The 13,210-nt window shown below is 40.0% G+C and overlaps 1 protein-coding gene across 4 annotated transcripts in view; it reads left to right on the forward strand.

Moving 5' to 3' along the window:
- Positions 1 to 3,219: 3,219 nt before the first annotated feature.
- Positions 3,220 to 13,210, forward strand: part of LOC120539037 (epidermal growth factor-like protein 8) — a 53,108-nt gene continuing 43,117 nt past the window's right edge. For 2 of the 4 annotated variants that reach the window (XM_039768729.1, XM_039768728.1), the window contains exon 1: positions 3,221 to 3,909. The gene's annotated coding sequence lies outside the window, so the exon portion shown is untranslated. Of the gene's footprint in view, positions 3,910 to 13,210 lie in introns of all 4 variants that reach the window. The other 2 variants (XM_039768731.1, XM_039768730.1) reach the window with 2 other exon arrangements.

Genomic DNA, 13,210 nt, shown 5'->3' on the forward strand with positions numbered 1-13,210 from the left:
GCGCCCTCTTCTACGCGGTGGTGTGCAGGGGAGGCAACATAAAGAAGAGGGACGCCTCACGCCTGGACAAACTGATGAGGAAGGCAGGCTCAGTTTGACATCTGTGGCAGAGCGACGGGTACTGAGCAGGCTCCTGTCAATAATGGAAAATCCACTGCATCCACTGAACAGGATCATCTCCAGACAGAGGAGCAGCTTCAGCGACAGACTGCAGTCACTGTCCTCCTCCACTAACAGACTCAGGAGATCGTTCCTCCCCCACACTATGCGACTCTTTAGTTCCACTCGGGGGGTTAAACGTTAACATTATACAAAGTTACTGTTTGTCTGTTATACTTTCATTGTTATCACTCTTTAATTTAATATTGTTCTTTATCAGTATGCTGCTGCTGAAGTATGTGAATTTCCCCTTGGGATTAATAAAGTATCTATCTATCTATCTCAATGAGTAACATGTGAACCAGTGCCACAAATGAAAACTGACAGGTTGTCTCTTCAAAGTACTGGTGATACTAGAGATGCTGTCACAAGTAGATAAAGCATCAAAAAACACTTTTAACCAATAAAACATAAAAGATATATCTAGCAGACCATAGGTGAATAACAACTCACAGGTACAGGACATCAAGTAAATGATGTCAAGGAGATTATTATTATGCATCACAGACATACAGTAACAGACTAGTATTACCAAAAGCTATTTTAGGTAAAGCTATAAAGCTTAGCTTATTATTAGGTAAAGCTACAAATATATATATTTTAAACAGTACCACCAGGGAATAATATCTTACAGTTGAAGAAAAAATAAGTAAATCATGCTAGGGAGACAGAGGAATAAGCAATGACAAAACCCAATAAACCATTTCCACCACTAAATAATGTCTCCCAGCTGCAAGACACCAGTATCACCAGTTAATAATGCTAGGTAGCCTCTACAACTAGGATCACTAATCAATATTGCAAGACAAACGAAGAAGCTGGTCCCAGTAGATTGTTCATCCACCCATCATCAGACCACTTAATCCTATTCAGAGTAATGAGAACCAAAGCCTGCCCTGGCAGCACTTGATGTAATGTAGGAATCAATGCTGGACAGGCACGCTAGCACACAAATCCACATCCATTCTTAAGTGGCCAGAGTGATACTCATCAACCTAACACACATGTCTTTAAAATGTGGGAAGAAATCTAGAATACCTGAAGAAAATTCCAAACAGTTATGTAGAGCAGGGGTCCCCAACTTTGGTCCTGGAGGACCACAGTGGCTAAAGGTTTTTTCTTTCCTACCTTTTTCTTAATTAGTGACCTGTTTTTGCTGCCAATTAACTCTTTTGCCTTTCATTTTAATGTACTTGTTTTTTTAAAGATTTGTTCCTCTGAATTGCTTAATTTCTTTCCTTAAATGGCACCCAAACAGAAATTACATGTGAAGTGAGGGAGTCAACAGAAGGCCAACTAAGTCAGAGCCTCAAACTCTAACCAGTTTCACTCCAACCAGTTACTCAATTAGGCACCAATTCTTGTTGTTAATTAAACCTGCTCTTTAATTCTATGGCTTGTTGCTGCTCTCAATGTGCAACACCAGACATTTCCAAAATGGTTGATTTTCTCTTTTCTAAGATAACTGATAAAATGTTTTGGGGACCTGAGCAGATCAGCACTCCTGAGACCTCCACCTTTCTCTGTTTTCAGATATTGTATGATGGTTACAGTTTGCTGGTCATGTTTTGGTTCATTTTGTATCTCATTATTATTTTGGCAGCTAATTAAGGAAAAAAGAAACAATTAAGGAGCCTGAGTCTTCAACAGCAAGTAAATGAAAATTAATTCAAAAGACGTAAATTAGCTGTAAAAACAGGTCACTGATTAAGAAAAGGGTTAGAATGAAAACCTGCAGCCACTGTGGTCCTCCAGGACTGGAGTTGGGGGACCCCAGATGCAAACTGCACACAGACACTGACTGGAATGAACTGAAGCGCTGCGATCACTGGTAACTATGGATTAGTCACATAGGGACCCATGGTGACTAAATGGCTGTTGTTTCACAGTGATTTATTATTAACATGCTGGACTAATTACATCAGAATGATGAGGCTAATTTTGTAATCATTTCCACAATTTCAAAACTTAATTAAGACTGCTAGCCTACTGCAATGATACGTAAGCATTTCTAATTAAGTGTGGTAATCCATCCATCCATCCACCCATTATCCAACCCGCTACATCCTAACTACAGGGTCACTGGGGGTCTGCTGGAGCCAATCCCAGCCAACACAGGGCGCAAGGCAGGAAACAAATCCCGGGCAGGGTGCCAGCCCACTGCAGGGCACACACCCACACACACCAGGGAAAATTCAGGATTGCCAATCCACCTAATCTGCATGTTTTTGGACTGTGAGAGGAAACCAGAACACCCAGAGGAAACCCACTTCTCCCACGGGGAGAACATGCAAACTCCAAGCTGGGAGAACCCAGGTCTCCTAACTGTGAGTCAGCAGCGCTAACCACTGCGCCACCCAGGGTGGTAACTTTTAATTCATTTTTCAAATTAATTTCACATGAAAGGGGCCTAACATATTATTTTGTTTTTGTACTAGAGCTAATCAAAGCGTAGAGTAACGTCACTTACTGCTAACATCTTCTGGAGATGTGAGAAAGAAGTGGCTACCAAGCCCTGGTGCCAATACTGAACAATAAATGTTTCACTGACACAGCAATAAAAAAACACTAATGGGAATTACCAATACTAATAAATAAGTAGTCAATGGCCACTGCCATTGAATACAGCTCAGTATCTGGAGCCTGTGCCAGCAAAGTCTGCAATTTCAAATGGGACGCCTTGGGAAATTCTGACCCAAAATCGCAATCCATACAAAACGTAAAAAGCGAGCACTTAAGGTCGCCCTGCATGGTATCTGTCATCTATTTTTTCTGATAGAAACGAATTAAATCCACGCAGTGTCCATTCCGACAGTTACGCTTTAACGTTTGAGCGTCCTTTCTCCTCTACAATTTATTTTACAAGGAGAGACGCGAGGGGGCAGTAGCGGGGTATCACTAGGCGCCAGTCGCGGGTCAGATTCTTATGTGAATCTATATTCGTCAAAAGTAGCCGAGTATGAAAGGAAGGAGGAGGCGGTTATTTTCATGGAAATTAGGTTTTGTCTTAAGAACCAAAGGAGTTGCGCTTACAAAGAGGAAAATCCTTCTCTGTTTACTCAGCGCCAATCTGAAAGCGCGTGTTAATGTGAGATTTTCTAAGATGTGACCTTGCAGTGTGAAGTCAAAAGCAAGGGAGCGCATTCCAGTGGCACAGAAAGGATGGCTGGAGTGACGGGGTGCAATTTGGGCGACAACACCCCCCGCCGCACACCATCCTTTATTGTACACCGTAAGGAAGTGATGCGCGAACAGCACATGGAGCTCTGCGCTCATATTTCTATAGCGTTTCGGGGGGGTCGGCTCATTTATAATCCGTCCCTGTGGGAGTGGGGTGTCGCTTTTAGCTTCAGTGTATGGGACAAGCCTGCTTGTAACCCTACCTGAAAAATAGCCAGGAAGACTGCATAGTGCGGCGTGGCGCAGTCCGGACAAATAAGGGGCTTCCGAAAGGAAAATCGAATTAATTTGGATCCCCTCCCCCTTGCACTTTTCCCATTGCCTAAAAAAAAAAAAGACAAAGTAAAAAGTTTGTCAGCAGGGCTTGAAGTTCAGTGGGATACCCAGAGAGACCAAACGAAGCCTGTTGGACCGTTTGCTGCTGAAGATCCTTCGGTGGTTCATCTATTGGGAACACTGGCGTCAAGGCTCGATTAAGGAAAAAAGAAGGCAGAGACAAGACATTTACATCTACCTAACGGAACAAGACGGGGGGCCAGATACAGGGGTCGGCACCGACTGCTCAGACTGGTAGGCAATGCTTCCCATTTGTTTTATTAGGATTTGCCCATGTGTTTGAGTATGAATGGATGCATACACGTCTATTTAGGCAAATTAGCCACACTGGGAGTGCCATTCTATTTTTGTGATTTGTTTTTAAATTATGTTATTATAATACTGAACAGCCGGGTGCCTGGTCCAAAACACAATATAATACAAGCTTAAAACGTTATAGATACCTTATATTTGATAGCTAGCTGACTAGATAGACAGATAGATAATTTAAGATGTTTTAATTATACATTTGTTTGTATGTGTATGTTCTCGTTTATATATATTGCATCACATTACAATATGGTGGACTTAAATTTCCAATTTAAATAAAATCCTTCCAATATTACTTTTTTCCAAATATGAACAATCAAAATAGATAGATATTTGTTAAGATTCTTTATTTATACATTTGTTTGTATGTGTATTTTTTCATTTTATATATTACATTGCATTATGGTATGGTGGACTTAAATTTCCAATTTAATCAAAATCCTTCAATATTAATTATCTCCAAATATGAACAATCTAGATAGATAGATAGATAGATCACTGACAATTATTCTCCATTAGATTGGGGTCTGAGTTTTGAATCAGCCATTCCACACCTTTGACTTTTTCATTGTAAGTAACTACAGCCCGGCTTTGCCTACATGTTGTGCCTCATGCTTCTGCTGTCTCATATACACACAGAGTAAGAAGACAGAATAACAGGGGAGTGAGGTGATTCTGTAACATTTTTATTGAATTATTTGGGAGCAGTATTTCCACGACACTGCTCATGAAGGTAACAAAGAACATAAAAGAACGTTAAAAAAATCCTTGTTATTTTTTGCACTCTAGCAGATGCTTTACCTGTATGTTATTGATGAGGCTTGCCAAGTTTTTATTTTATTTTGCTGTGATGTAAACCAGAAGCTGTACCACCTCTTGCAGCTGAGTTGTCAACTGTTCAGGTTCCAAGTGATATTATTAATGCCATCTGGAGAGCCACTGAGTGGTCATTTGTTTTCTAAGCTGGTGTTTTTCTACTGGACTTTATACAGATCAACACCGTCTGTTTAGTTAGACTGGCTGTTTTATTGTTTCTAATAGCTAAATGTAAAACAGGCCTTTGATTCAAACAGAACTTGCAGAATATGACAGCTACTTTCATTTTTTCCTGTTAAGCCAATAATTGAACTGCAGACTGAATGAAAGTTCAAACTTTGCGTAGCTTGGGTCCTGAGTTGAGAGTGATGCGTCGCCCATAGGGGTCAGAGGTCTCTTGAGTTTTCGTGAAAGCAGAAATCATGTGTAACAGATTTTGTCCTAGAGGTTATTGATCGCTGTCTTAAAGGGCCTCAGTGCTTTAGAAGGTCAATCTGAGAAGGTTAAGAGTCTCTGCCAAACACCCAGCTCAGCCCTGAATGACCTTTAGACATGCAGTTAGTTCAGACCCTTGCATTACATTAATGGGACTCAGCTTTACACCAGTGAGAGACCAGCAAGGGTCAAAGTCAAGTATTGGCTTTACATGTAAATGCCAGCCTGTTTGCAGCATTGTGTCCACCCATCGATCCTTCCGTTATCAATTTCCAGACTAAAGAGCATACAGTTTTTATTAAGATATTCCATCTCTGAAATGCAGAAACATTTATGCACTGCATGGAGCAATGTCTGGCCTTCTAGAAGAAAGATTATATAAAAGGTCTTCTTCTTTCGGCTGCTCCCATTAGGAGTCGCCACAGTGGATCATCTTGAAAGATTATACAAAAGGTAATGACCCAAATTTGAAAAATTAAAACTTTTGTAATTCCTGTAAGTAATTTATTGAATATAATAAGGTGCTCACAGAAAAATTAAAATTTACAGGAGTATAAACTGTTGGTAGACCTGAAATACAGTATTAGTCTAGAAAGTCTTTAAACTCTGTTAAATTTAAAATAATCATTAGGAACAGGTTTTTTTTTACATGTTGCATCGTAAACTGTTCTTTCTTTTAATATTCCAAATGTTTCCAGCAGTAATTGCCAATTAGGGCCAAATGAAGGCAGCAAGACAGGATCAAAAGCCTCAACTACAGTGGAAACGGCAAAAGCAATCAATGAATTTCAGACGGCTTTTACCAGTGTCTGAAAGACATTATCATGATGTCTCAGTAGTCCTGCCAACATAAAAATATTATAGAGTCTGAGGAATAATTCTATTAGTCATCCATCCATCCATTTCCTAGCCCGCAGAATCCGAATAGGGTCACGGGGGTCTGCTGGAGCCAATCCCAGCCAACACAGGGCACAAGGCAGGAACCAATCCTGGGCAGGGTGCCAACCCACCGCAGGACACACACAAACACACCAAGCACACACTAGGGCCAATTTAGAATCACCAATCCACCTAACCTGCATGTCTTTGGATTGTGGGAGGAAACCGGAGCACCCGGAGGAAACCCACGCAGACACGGGGAGAACATGCAAACTCCACGCAGGGAGGACCCGGGAAGCGAACCCAGGTCTCCTAACTGCGAGGCAGCAGCGCTACCACTGCGCCATCGTGCCGCCCATAATGTATTAGTCAATGGTGTAAAAAATTAAAATGTCTCCTTCTTAGCGATCACTAATGCAACATGTTTTATAGAAGTGATGACGGTGATGTTCTGATTCTCGAGAAATTATATGACATACAAGCAATTTTTTAAAATCAAAAAGGAGACAAGATTAGTAAAAAAAAAAAAGCTGCAGACAGATAACATATCCATTAACCAACCCTCTATATTCTAACTACAGGGTCACGGGGATCTGCTGGAGCAGGGCAGGAAACAAACCCTGGGCAGGGTGCCAGCCCACTGCAGGGCACACACCAAGCACAATTTAGGATCACCAATGCCCCTAACCTGCATGTCTTTGGACTGTGGGAGGAAACTGGAGTACCCGGAGGAAACCCATGCAGCCACAGGGAGAACATGCAACCTCCACCCAGGGAGGACCCAGGAAGCGAACCCAGGTCTCCTAACTGCAAGGCAGCAGTGCTACCCACTGTGCCACCCCAGATAACATATCACAACATAAAAATCCATCCATTCAAACCAGTTGAGGGTCCCAAGGTCTGGAATCTAACATGGAAGGATAAGTCACAATGATAGTAACCAACCCTGGATTGGGCACCAGCCGGTTGCAGGGCACACTTTCTTTATGTACGTTCCCATACTGGACCAACTAGGTATTACCAATTAACCCAGCACATGTCTCTTTGCGATGTGGGGAGAAAACTGGAAAGCTTGGAGAAAAATTAACTTAGACATGGACAGGAAGTGAAAACTCTGCGTAGTTAAAGCTGAAGATTCTCAAGGCAGTTGGGTAGTTCTAACCACTATGCTACAATGTTGCCCACATTAAACAATGAAATATGAGGACAGGAGGCAAGGCTTCTATTCCCCATAACCCTAAATTACACAAGCAGGTATATGGTAAATGAATATATAAATTAGTGAACAAAATGAAGCACAAAATGTAAGATGTGAAATTATAGCCTAGACTAAATGTGAAGAAGCCTCACAAACTAAAGATCAGACATTCTTGGTTCCACACTGGTAAGCAAGCAGTGCTGCTATTTTCTGTATCAGGTGCCATTACAACATAAACACTTTGCTTGGCTCCATTCCATTCCAGAATCATCTTCAGAATCCTTCTCCTCACCTTCAAAGCCCATTATCCCATTTGGACGTAAGCTGCTTACCCCATATAAACCCAGGCAACACCGGAGATCCGCTGAAGCTGCCAGTGCAGCTATTCAGAAGCCTTAGTGACCAACTGTCATGGACACCGCTTTGGAGAGCTTTGGCAAGCCTATTCTATGAGATTACAACTATTCAAATTAAAAAATGTATATTCCTGTCAAATGTTGTAACAAACAGCAGCTTCACTATTTACTGCTTAAGACAAGATAACTTTGTGGTACTCTACTTCTCATTGGTTTTTAACCAAAATCTGGTTTTGAAATTTTGATCTACTGCTGGTGATATTTGTCACCAACATGACAACTGTAACACAGTTACAGGCCATATGCTGTGTTTGCATGGGCTTTGTTCTTAAATACTCTGGTTTTCTAGCGCATCATACAGTAGGTTAGTGTATCACTGTTGTCTCATACAGGAATACAATACAATTTATTTTTGTATAGCCCAAAATCACACAAGAAGTGCCGCAATGGGCTTTAACAGGCCCTGCCTCAGTCTTGACTCTCTAAGAAGAAATCAGTCCTTATTGTATATGTTGAGTTACCCTTTCTTGTTGTATTGGGCCAATAATTAACATTGAACCCCAGGAGCTCATGGGTCAAGAGAGTCAAGAAGTGCCGCAATGGGCTTTAACAGGCCCTGCCTTTTGACAGCCCCTTAGCCTTGACTCTCTAAGAAGACAAGAAAAAACTCCCAAAAAAATGGAAGAAACCTTGGGAAAGGCAGTTCAAAGAGAGACCCCTTTCCAGGCAGGTTGGGCGTGCAGTGGGTGTCAAAAAGAAGGGGGTCAATACAATACAATACAATACACAGAACAAAACACAAATAATCCTCAATACAGTATAAAAATAAAAATTTTACAAGTACGGAGCAGAATTTAGCAGTAGATGATATCACCTAATATGACTTGGATTTGTTAGAGTCCTAGAGATCTCAGCCATCAAGCTGACTCCATAGTGTGCTATGTTGCCAAGACAAGTTCAGCCCTCTCACAGCCTAATTATTAAAATCATTATTTCAGAAAATCGATTGATGTTTGGTTATGTATGCAACTTCTCGCTATAAAAGGTTATCCTCAGTGATTTGAACCCTGCTCTGCCAAATCGCTATTTTACTATCACTATTTAAAGTTTTTCAGATAACTTGCACTAGCCACATCCCAAAGAACACTTCATTTGTTAAGCTAAGTCCATTTTCTTATTACATTTTTAAATCATTTATTGGGAGGATCATTTTGCAGAAACACTCCCTGTGCCAGAGTAGTTTTCTGGTTAATTCTCTATGTTGAGATTGTCATCGTCAGGCTGAGATGTAAGTTTTGTATCAGTGCATGTATGACCTGGCTCTTTGTATCTTCATAGTGTGTATGTTAGTTAACATCTAAAGAACTGCCCAAATGCCAAGGTGTAGGTTTTAACTAGGCAGAGTAAAGACAAGTACAATAAAATGTAAAGTTTCATGACTGCACCCAACAAAGAGCCCTTTTATTGCCTCTTAGCACATTTCAGTGGAATGAGGTAGTGGCTAAATTTTGTTTCAGGAGAACAAATCATGGATAGAATGGCCAGCATTAGTCATTAGAGCCTCTAATTGTACTATCATATTGCCTCCTGTAAGTCCTGGGACTGAATTGTACTACAGCTGGGCTTCTTAGAGAGTATATTCAAGTGTTTTGCACCCCACAAGCTGATGTTAATCTCTCAACAGACCAAAGTATAGAAGAATGCAATGGCCACTATGGAATGGTAGAACATTCTTAGCAATCTGTGGCACACACTAAAAGACCTGCAAAAAAAAAAAACTTTGGATGTGAATGTCAGTAGGCTTTGTGCCTTAGGAACCAAGCTACCCAAAACTATTCTACAACATTTCAGTAATTATTTACCGCTCTGATGCTGATCTTTTTGATCATAAAATAGGTCATTATGTTAGCAGTTGATGAGAAGAATTCATAGTTAGTTGCAGAATTAATGGTATTTGAAGGTTCCTCTAGTGTGCCTCTTTCTCTTGCACGATTTGGCTCAAAACCTAATCAGCACATCATCATCTCATAACAGGTTTAAGTGTCAAGTTTGGTATTTTTCCTTCCAGCCATTTTAGCTTAAGACTGTCTTCAAGAAACTGTGACACACAGACAGACACACACCCATCATCGAATTATGAATGTTTTCTGCATCATGGGACCCTAAAACATCAAAAACTGTCGAAAACTGGAGATCGAAATGTTTCACAGCTCTATACCCTTCGCTTATCCAAAATAGATGATAGGTTTTGGGAACGCAAAGCAAAAAAAGTCTTTTCTACCTATTTTGTACTAGAGGGTACTGCTTCCCACCCAATAGGAGTCTACTGATCAAATGGCCATGGTATTTATAGGACTGCACTGCCTCCCCGACTGTAGTGACTGATCTCAGGTACTCTATGGCACAACAGCCTGTCAAACTGAATATTGGTTTGTTTTATTTTCTGCTGGTTTTATTTTGTCAATGCATTTGAATAATCCTGAGAACCATCTACATATGACATTATGCTCCAGGTCAGGATGAATATCTGGTGGGAAATCTGAAAAAGAACAATATTGCTGCTTTTTTTATTGGTCCGCTTTTGAGAATGCGATGCAATAGAAAGAGAAAAGCCGGATAAGCAATTTAGTGTGAGGCATGGAACTGACTGAATGCACTGAATTTAGTCAATGAGGACATGATGTAAGTAGCCAGCAGCTTTAATCTACACTCTGAGAAGCAAGATAAGGGGGTTTGTGACTTCTGAAAATAATCTCAATTCAACTAACTTCCTCTGCCCGCTTCCTTTTCTGACTGTATTTGCTCTCGTGTTTTCTTTTATACGGCGGCTATTTGCTAAGGCATGGACTTTAAATCCTGGTTTTCACTGAGCAATTGATTAGAGATATGTCTTTATATTGAATGGTTTGAGAGTACAGTGTTTAAATGTATACATAATATTTTGTGTTTGATTTCGGATATTATTGTCAACACATATTCAATTAAATTTTGTTGTTGACATTTGTCATACAGAATGCACATTTGAACTGCATCATTTCGTAGAATTTAATTTAAACGGCATAAAATGACAGAAATGTGATGAACAGTCATTTCCTGGAACTGCCTAGCTGGCGTTATTCACTCCAGTGCTGTGTTGGCTGTGATTGCACTTCCCAAAATATCCTGCGGATGTCTAGAGCAGCCCTAGAAAAGCCATTAAATGAGTGCATCTTGGAAGAAAGACAAGGATATAAACTGGATGAAACTCCACTTAGAATCTTTTCCAGCATCCAGATGTGTTTGGCGCACAATTTTAAATATGGTAGAGGTTTTTTACTGAGATGTCAAATATGAATTTAATGCATTCTTCAAAAGTCTTTGAAAAACAAGAATTTGATTAGATTTGTCATAAATTAGATGCAGACTTAAACACTGATGATGCAAGGAACCAAATGTTCATTTGTCGCCGCAAGCCTTAAGCCTCATCATCAGGGAAAGTCTTGCACAAGGTCCTCCTCCAGGATTTTCTTCCACTGCATTTGTTTATTGTTAGTTTAACATTTCCGTTTGCAGGTAATAGTGAAAGCAGCTGCTGAAAGGACTTGCCTGGGTTCATTAAGGATGATGAATAATAGCTCTGACTCTATAGAGTTTCTGATGTCAGGGCCTGTGAGCATCTGCGGAGATTATAAAAATAAGGTGATGACCAAACATTAGTGGCTATGTTATAATCAATTAATCTTTATGTACAGCACCACTCCAAAGAGCACATCTCTAGGTGTTTTTAAAGCAATCCACCAATAAAATTAAAGCAAGCAGCAATACAAAATCAATATATGATCAGTCAAAAGGAAGTAAGCTGTGAAGGGCCTACCAAACTAAAGAAGAATTTACAGTACATGGCAGCAGAGTGACAGCTTCAGGTGAAAAGTACAATCTGGCTCAGCACGGTCAGTACAGAAGAGTTAACGCCTAAAACATAAAATACAGTAAGTATTCAAACCCTTTAAAAGTTTCCAGAACTTTTGATTCAATCTGTATTATTTTTGCAAACATAATTTTAAAGGCAATATTGGTTATTTGCCAAAAGATATCATAAATAGTCAAGTCCTGAAGTTTGCAGCTTGGATTAATATTTCTGTCCCCTGTGCTCTGAGAGCTGTGGTTCAAGAGGAAAACGGTGAAGGTCCTTGTATAGCCCAGTAAAAGGCTTGAACTGAAACACATCGAATTGGTTTGATTTGAATATGGCAGTCTACCGCCCTATAAACTTGAACAATCTGAAACAAACTTGATAAGAGTAATAGTCAAAAATCGCAAATAGTGATTAATGTAAAAGGCTTGTTATTGCAGAAATTGCTGCTTCAAGAATCCATGAAGAAGTCAGGTCTGAATAAGTATTGACAGGTAAAGCCAACGAAAATACAAGAGAGAAAGGGTACCATCTTAAGCTTAATTTGAAAGTGACTACTGATGGTCAGACAGACCAAAGTCTTATAACTAGGAAGACAACATTAAACGGGCATTCAGTTGCAGTTATGGTCGTAGCATTGCTCATTTTCCTCATTAGGAAATATATTTTTTAGGAACTGCATTAAATACAATGCACATGAAGTTGAAAAGTTCAATAAATACAATATCCATCCATTTACTGAAACCACTTCACTCAATTATGGTGTGGCAGGGAGCCAAACTATGCTAACAGTATAAGAGAAGAACAACAAAGAATTCCAAAATTCTCAATACAGATATTACTCTCTTATTAACTTTTGCTTCTTAGTATACAGAAAAATGAAAGTTTGGCCTGCTGGCACTTATGAAGTAAGGCTAACATCGTGCCATGTTCCAGCTTGTAGCTGATGAGGTCGCCTTAACTGCCTCCATGCTTTGTATTGCGATGTTAGTGTGGGGCAGTTTCAGTGAGCATCTGGAAAAGGAAATACTAAGCCTCTGGCCTTCTACTGCCTTTATCTAGGCAGGCTTTATTTTTACCCATTCCCATCCTTTTACTTACCTCTTTATCTCGCTTGCATTTTCCATTCCAGCACATACATAGAGGAGGATGTTTAGCCAAAACATTCTTACAAAATTCTAGTATCTTAAGCATCACTGAGGTTTTTATAATTTTGTATGTATACAGTATGTTGTATTAAATTTGTAAAAGACTTTGTGTGCTAATATGTGAAAATCCATCAATATGTATACATGTTGTTAAATATATGTGAATGTTTGCATGTGTAAACATCTGCATCCTTCTTCTCTATATCTACACACTCAGTGGCCACTTTACTAGGTACACCAGCTAGTTTATGCAAACAGATTCCTCCACCATAGATCCAAGCATGTCTCTGCTACTTAACATATACAACAGTCGGACGTGGCCTTAGGAGGTTCTGATTATGGTTTAACCAAAAGATCAAAATGGATAAGAAGGGTGATCAATGTGACACTGACCAGGGTGTGACTGTTGTTGCCAAACGTGGTGGTTCCAGCATTTCAGAAACAGCTGCTCTCCTGGGACTTCCACAAGTGACATTGTCTACAGTTTACGTACTATAATAAA

The sequence above is a fragment of the Polypterus senegalus genome, chromosome 11 (genome assembly GCF_016835505.1).
Source record: "Polypterus senegalus isolate Bchr_013 chromosome 11, ASM1683550v1, whole genome shotgun sequence".
Taxonomy (NCBI): domain Eukaryota; kingdom Metazoa; phylum Chordata; class Cladistia; order Polypteriformes; family Polypteridae; genus Polypterus; species Polypterus senegalus.